Here is a 6,885-nt window from a genome sequence, read left to right as displayed (position 1 = left end):
TGAATGAATTTAGGGCCTGTTCCTTACAAACTTTTATTACTGAGTGCTGGGCTTAATACTGTGAGTAAGTCCCCTAGGCTTCAGTGGGACAAGCCGTGGCAGAAGGAATAGTGCCTGGTACTGAATGTTTGCAGAGTTAGGCCTTTATAGAACAAGGTTCTGTGAGGCCCTGTATCCAGTGCTTTACGACAGTAAAATCTAGAGACTGGTTGGGGTGACCAGATGTCCCCATTTTATAGGGACAGTATAATATCTAGGGCTTTGTCTTATATAGGCTCCTATTACCCCCCAGCCCCGTCCCGATTTTTCACACTTGCTGTCTGGTCACCCTAAGACCAGTCCAAGCTGAAATCTGCACCTGAACACTCCTGATCATTGGGGAAATTCACACCTGCAGCTTTGTGGATCAGGCATATTTCTACTATAATGCAGATGGGTTACAATAACCACATTCCCTTGTTCCGGTGACTTCGTAATGCTATTAGAAAAGGAATCAAGTTTATCTCATCTGATTTATTCTTTATCTTTTTCTTTCTTCTTCTTCTTTCTTGCTATTTCCCTATTTGGGGTCGGTGACTTTTATAGTCTTTGTCCAAAACTCATAGTTGTACATCTGGCTGTTGTGTAAATTGGTCTCTCTAAGGTACACTGATATCTGGTTCATGTACCGAGTCTTTGGCCTCCGCTTGGTCATCTTCCATCCACAATCATTGCAAGGGCCATCCTACTAATATAACTTTCAGGTTGCCTCTGGACATGTGCATGCCAACATAGACTAGCCTCCCTCAATTTGTCTTCAGTTGGGGCACATAATCATATCTATTGGATGAGCTTTACAGGTCGGCTATCCAAGCCTTACAACCTTGGTTTGAAATTGGGTTTCCCTTCTTCTAGGTGAGTTGCCTACTAAGGCTACCACACTCATGTGCCCTAGCAAGACTTGAATAAAGGTGATCTTCATTCGTCTTGGTGTCCTCATCATAGGGACTATGTGGTATTTTACAGAGGTAGTCACACCACCAGGTACCTGATGACACCTGGCTGAGAGATACTGCCAGCTGGTCCACAACTGCTTACTGGATATTCACAGCTGTCCTGAATCTGTAAGTCATTCTCCTATCTGCCACCCAGGGATGTGCCTGATGGGAGTTGATTGCGCCTTCACAGATGATTTGTTCTTTATAATCTCTCAATATGGGTTTCATTATTTTACTGGGGCTAGAGATTAGGCTATAGACTTGTCTACACTAGAAAGCTGTGCCACTTTAACTATATCAGTGTAATTAAAGCTGGCCAGCACCTGTAGTGTGGACATAGCTATACCAGTATAAAGGTGCACCTAGCTCTTATATAGATCTTTTCATTAGTAGATCTCAAAGTGCTTCAGAGTCGTTAATGTATTTATTAATCATCATCACAAAACCCCAGTGGGCAGTGCTATGATCCCCGATTGTCACGCTTTTCTCCTTTATGTAAGCCTGACACGCCACTCACTCTTCTTCATTCTTCAGTAATCCCCCAGTTCCCCAGGACGTTCTGAAAAGTTCACAGTTGTGTAGGCAAAGTGGAGAGACCAATCTGGTGACTGGAAACCATACAGTGGTGGAAAGGCAGAATCCACACTCTGGAGCAGAGTGCAATAGAAACCATTTGCACCCAGTGAAGGTGGTGCCTCAGTGGCACATTAATGTGTCCCAACACATGGCTGTGTGCCTTGATGCGGGCAGTAGTTGGAACACCACTGAGAACACACACTAATGCTGCGTGTTCTGTGTGGGATAGGAAGGACACAGGTGGTTGTATTTGTAACAGCTTTGATGTGTGCTGCAGCAAAAGGACCCAGTTGTGTGTGGGAGGGGGCGGGGAGTGGAAAAAAGAATGGACACACATACCCAGAGTTGTGTTTTTGGAGTTTGCTATCCCAGAACCACAAGGCCAGCTTATTCTCTGCATAGCAACATGCTAGACAGAGACAGCTGCAGAGCAGAGAATGCGTTATCTTCCGTATGGTCAGTACTGAGCATGGGCAGATTAGTGGTGAGCCAGAGCATGACCAATGTCCTCCCATCTCAGTGTCCACTGTGTATGGCCAATGCAGATGATGGGATGTATTATCACAATCATTGTTGTTGGAGGGGAACTTCAAATGGCTCCTGTCCCCTTTGTTCCTTCACCTTCTCCCTCTCCCATTATCTGACAGTCAATGGAATTTACAGCCTAGCTCCCAGACAGCTACAGGGCTGATCTATTTTATCTCACATGCTTTGAACAGGATCCTAGCTGCATCAGCTGCCCATCCCTGCCCCAGCTGTGTTAGCAAAGCTGTCCCTCCATGTCCCTGTGAAGGACGATCCAGCGGGCCCTTTCCTCCTGCATGTGACTAACCCTTCTCCACCCTCTCCCCACCAAGTGGACTGTTGCCTCGTGCTGGCGTCGTGGGACTGTGCTTCCGGCTGCCATGTAGCGAGAGGCCAGAGTTTGTCAGACAAGCAAAGGTCAGACATTGTGATGGGCCTTGTCTAGACTAGGAGAAGAAATGTTTTTTTAACCAAGTTAGCTACCAGGATTTGAAATACCCACTTAGCACCTAGTGTGAATATAGGTTAACACTTTTTAAATTGTGCCAGCTGGTTGTGGTTTAACAGAGTGGGCAAAAATGGAGCTTGATGCACATTACAAGCACTCATGTTAATAATACCCCAGAGAGGTACATGGTATCATTTTCCACATTTTACATCGGGGGAACCGAGACACAAGTAGATTAAAGGTACAGCTACACTGCAATAATAAACCCACAGCACCGAGTCTCAGAGCCTGGGTCAATTGACTTGGGCTCGCAGGACTCGGGCTGTGGGGCTAAAAATTGCAGTATAGAAGTTCAGGCTCGGGCTGGAGCCCAGGGTCTCACCCTCCCCTCTTGCAGGGTCCCAGAGCCCAGGCTCCAGTCCGAGCCCAAATATCTACACTGCAATTTTGAACCCTGCAGCCTGAGACCCGCGAGTCTGAGTCAGCTAACCTGGGCAAGCCATGGCCATGCTGTGGGTGTTTTATTGCAGTGTAGATGTATCCAATGTGTGTTGCCTGAGGTTGCACAGAAAATCTGTGGCAGAGCCAGGATCCACCCCACATCTCTTGATTTTCAGTCCCAGGTTTAACCACCAACCTCTCCTTAGAAGGATACTGCATCTGAACCATTTTCCCCCAACACTGCTCACTATCTCCTGTAGAAAGGGCCCTACTGACTTGACACTACTTCCTTCAACAGCTCAGTTCCCCTAGGAGGTCTCCCACTGGAGCTAAACAGTACCAGTGCAAGTGATTTTTTACCCTGGTATATTGTGTCTACACTAGGGGTTTACACCAGTGCATCTATGGTGGAGAAACAACAGTGGAGCAAAATTCCTCCGCAGTGTAGGCACGGCCTATGTAGACTCTTGTGACCTTTGGTCTTCTCTAGGCATGATGCAATGCAAGCCCTCCCCTCCCTTCTTTTCTTGCCTGGCATAAGCTGTGATTGTCTTTTTTTCCCCCCCTTACTCTTTCCCACCAATTGTTGCCTCGGGGATGTTATTTTTCAGCAGAGTTAAAATCTAACATTTCAAGAAGCAATGACAGAGGGGAACACAGATCAGGGGAGCAGTGTCCGAGTGTTCAGGTATAGTGTGTCCCAGCCCAAAGTGCTTTGTTTCTTCAATGACATTGCTCAGTGCAGCACACAGGTGTTTGCCAAGCACATGTTTCACCATCAGCCATGAGTGATTTCCCTACCACCATCCCCACACCTCCAGTGCGGCTTTTACTGATTCAATAGTCTTTAGTAGGGCTGTCAAACGATTAAATAAATGTATCGCAATTAATCGTGCGATTAAAAAAATTAATAGTGACTAATCGTGCAATTAATTGCACTGTTCAACAATAATAGAATACCAATTATTTAAATATTTTTGGATGTTTTCTACATTTTCAAATATATTGATTTCAATTACAACACAGAATACAAAGCGTACAGTGCTCACTTTATATTTATTTTTTATTACAAATATTTGCACTGTAAAACCAAAAGAAATAGTATTTTTCAATTCACCTAATACAAGTACTGTAGTGCAATTTCTTTATCATGAAAGTTGAACTTACAAATGTAGAATTATGTACAAAAAATAACTGAATTCAAAAATAAAACAATGTAAAACTTCAGAGCCTACAAGTCCACTCAGTCCTATTTCCTGTTCAACCAATCACTCAGACAAAAAGTTTGTTTACATTTGAAGGAGATAATGCTGCCTGCTTCTTATTCACAATTTCACCTGAAAGAGAGAACCAGCGTTCACATGGCACTATTGTAGCCGGCGTCGCAAGATATTTACGTGCCAGATGTGCTAAAGATTCACATGTCTCTTCATGCTTCATCCACCATTCCAGAGGACATGCGTTCAGGCTGATGACAGGTTCTGCTCTATAACAATCCAAAGCAGAGCAGACCGATGCATGTTCATTTTCAGCATCTGAGTCAGATGCCACTAGCAGAAGGTTGATTTTTTTTTTTGGTGGTTCGAGTTCTGTAGTTTCTGCATCAGAGTGTTGCTCTTTTAAGACTTCTGAAAGCACGCTCCACACCTTATCCCTCTCAGATTTTGGAAAGCGCTTCAGTTTCTTAAATCATGGGTCGAGTGCTCTATCTATTTTTAGAAATCTCACATTGGTACCTTCTTTGCGTTTTGTCAAATTTGCAGAAAAAGTGTTCTTAAAATGAACAACATGTGCTGAGTCATCAGCCGAGACTGCTATAACATGAAATATATGGCAGAATGCGGGTAAAACAGAGCAGAGGACATACTTCTCTCCCAAGGAGTTCAGTCACAAATTTAATTAACGAATTATTTTTTTAATAGGCGTCATCATCATGGAAGCATGTGCTCTGAAATGGTGGCTGAAGCATGAAGGGGCATACAAATGTTTAGCATATCTGGCACTTAACTACCTTGCAACGCTGGCTACAAAAGTGCCATGTGACCGACTGTCCTCACTTTCTGGTGACAGGTAAATAAGAAGTGGGCAGCATTATCTCCCGTAAATGTAAACAAACTTGTTTGTCTTAGCGATTGGCTGAAGAAGTAATAGGACTGAGTGGACTTGTAAGCTCTAAAGTTTTACATTGTTTTGTTTTTGAGTGCAAATATGAGTTTTCCCACAGTTGTTCTCATCCAGGATTTTAGATTGGCTCATTATAGAGGCAGAGTGCAGCCATGGAGTTTGGATCTAGATCTGAATGCTAAAGTTCAGGGTTGTTTGGATCCACTTGTTTTGTTCAGCCTGCATCTCTAGTGGTGTGGAGTACCTAATCAGAAGGGACTGAATCAGAGTTGAGTAAAGGAAAATATGTGGGATTCTGCTGGGAAATTCAATCTTGAGCCAGGTCTACAGCCTTGCAATGTTGGTTAGGGGCTAAGTTCACTCTAAGCTGCGTGGCCGTGCAGCTGCCTATTAAGTGCCGCGCCAGCACTCAGGGATGCTTCAGGTAGAGATGCCTCTCTCCAAGCCCCGGACCTGTCACAATGCCCCTCCCCTGATCCAGACCAGCCCCAGACCTGCTGCGGCTGGGGGACAGGCGCTCCAGCTCCAGCCCTGACCCAGCCCAGCCCGGACCTGCCGCAGTCGGGGGACAGGCGCCTGTCTGCCCCAGCCCAGGTGCTGCTGCGGGGAGAGAGAGCTGTCACACATCACCTCCATATTGGTGCACATAACAAAATTCATTCCACACATGGGTGGGAAACATTAGAGGGAACACTGCGTAGGGGTGTGATTTTTTGCAACATTTCTGCACTGGGAAGAGCGCTAGTGTAAGACACAGTTATACAGGCATAAAAACTGTTTATGGCAGTATAGGTTATTTCACTCATCAAACCTGTACAAGGTATACTGGAAAAAGGATTTTTTATTTTATTTTATTTATTTATTTATTTATTTATTGCCAGTACAAGCTGCACCTACAAGAGCTTTTGTCGGTATGGCTATACCAGAATAGTTATACTAGCAAACTTTCTCTAGCATAGGCCTGGCCTGAGTCAGAAATGTTTGCAAAGAATTAGTGAAAAGATTATTGGGATAATAGTCCTAAACTGCTCTCTCTCATTCTTTCTCTTGCTTGCTCTGCTCCACACAGAGATATGATGAATCTTTGATCCCGACATGAGTGGTGCCAGCCATCTCTCTGGTGTTTGCACTCAGACAACCAGAAGACCAAAGAAAGGCAAGAATAATAAATAATGGTATTGTCTTCACTCTTTTTACAATGCAGTTTTTTGTTATTTTTGTTATTTTTACAGTTCAGAAACCTCTCCCAGGCACCGCTAAATTCAAACCTGTCTCCCCCAGGGATGTTCAGAATAGCAAAAGTGTTTCATATCCATATGAAATAAAATCCTCTCCCCTATACATCTCTGAGGCCTGGTCTACACTACATGGTTAGGTCGAAGCAAGACAGCATAAGTCAACCTAGCTCTGGAAGTATCTTCCCTTAAATTTGGCTCCTGCCGATGTAAGAGCCTCTCTATGCCTATTTAGTAACACTACCTCCCCAAATGGCACTGAGTCATGGTTGATGTAGTTAGGTCCATGCAATGTCAGTGTAGACTCTTCATTGCTTACATTGCCTGTTGCTGGCTTTCAGGAGCCATCCCACAATGTCCCACACTGACAATACAAGCTATACAAGCGCTTCTGGTGAGTATGCACACCGCCAACCCAAGGAGCCAAGTGAGCACACACCCAAGCAATTTAATAATTGTGGTGGCTGTACGCCAACATAAGTTGACATAATTTTGTAGTGTAGACATGGCCTGACCTAGGCTGCAGGCTGCCATAAACCAGGACAACATTAAAGTCAGT

General features: G+C 44.5%; 1 long non-coding RNA gene across 1 annotated transcript; it reads left to right on the top strand.

Moving 5' to 3' along the window:
- Positions 1-1,829: 1,829 nt before the first annotated feature.
- Positions 1,830-6,278, top strand: LOC117871017. The gene is made up of 2 exons (XR_004644123.1): positions 1,830-2,495; positions 6,161-6,278. It is a non-coding gene; the product is annotated as an uncharacterized LOC117871017 (long non-coding RNA).
- The last annotated feature ends 607 nt before the right edge of the window (positions 6,279-6,885 follow it).

Source organism: Trachemys scripta, chromosome 1, assembly GCF_013100865.1.
Source record: "Trachemys scripta elegans isolate TJP31775 chromosome 1, CAS_Tse_1.0, whole genome shotgun sequence".
Lineage (NCBI taxonomy): Eukaryota > Metazoa > Chordata > Testudines > Emydidae > Trachemys > Trachemys scripta.
The sequence above is the reverse complement of the archived record's forward strand: the minus strand, read 5'-3'. Positions and strand labels throughout refer to the sequence as shown.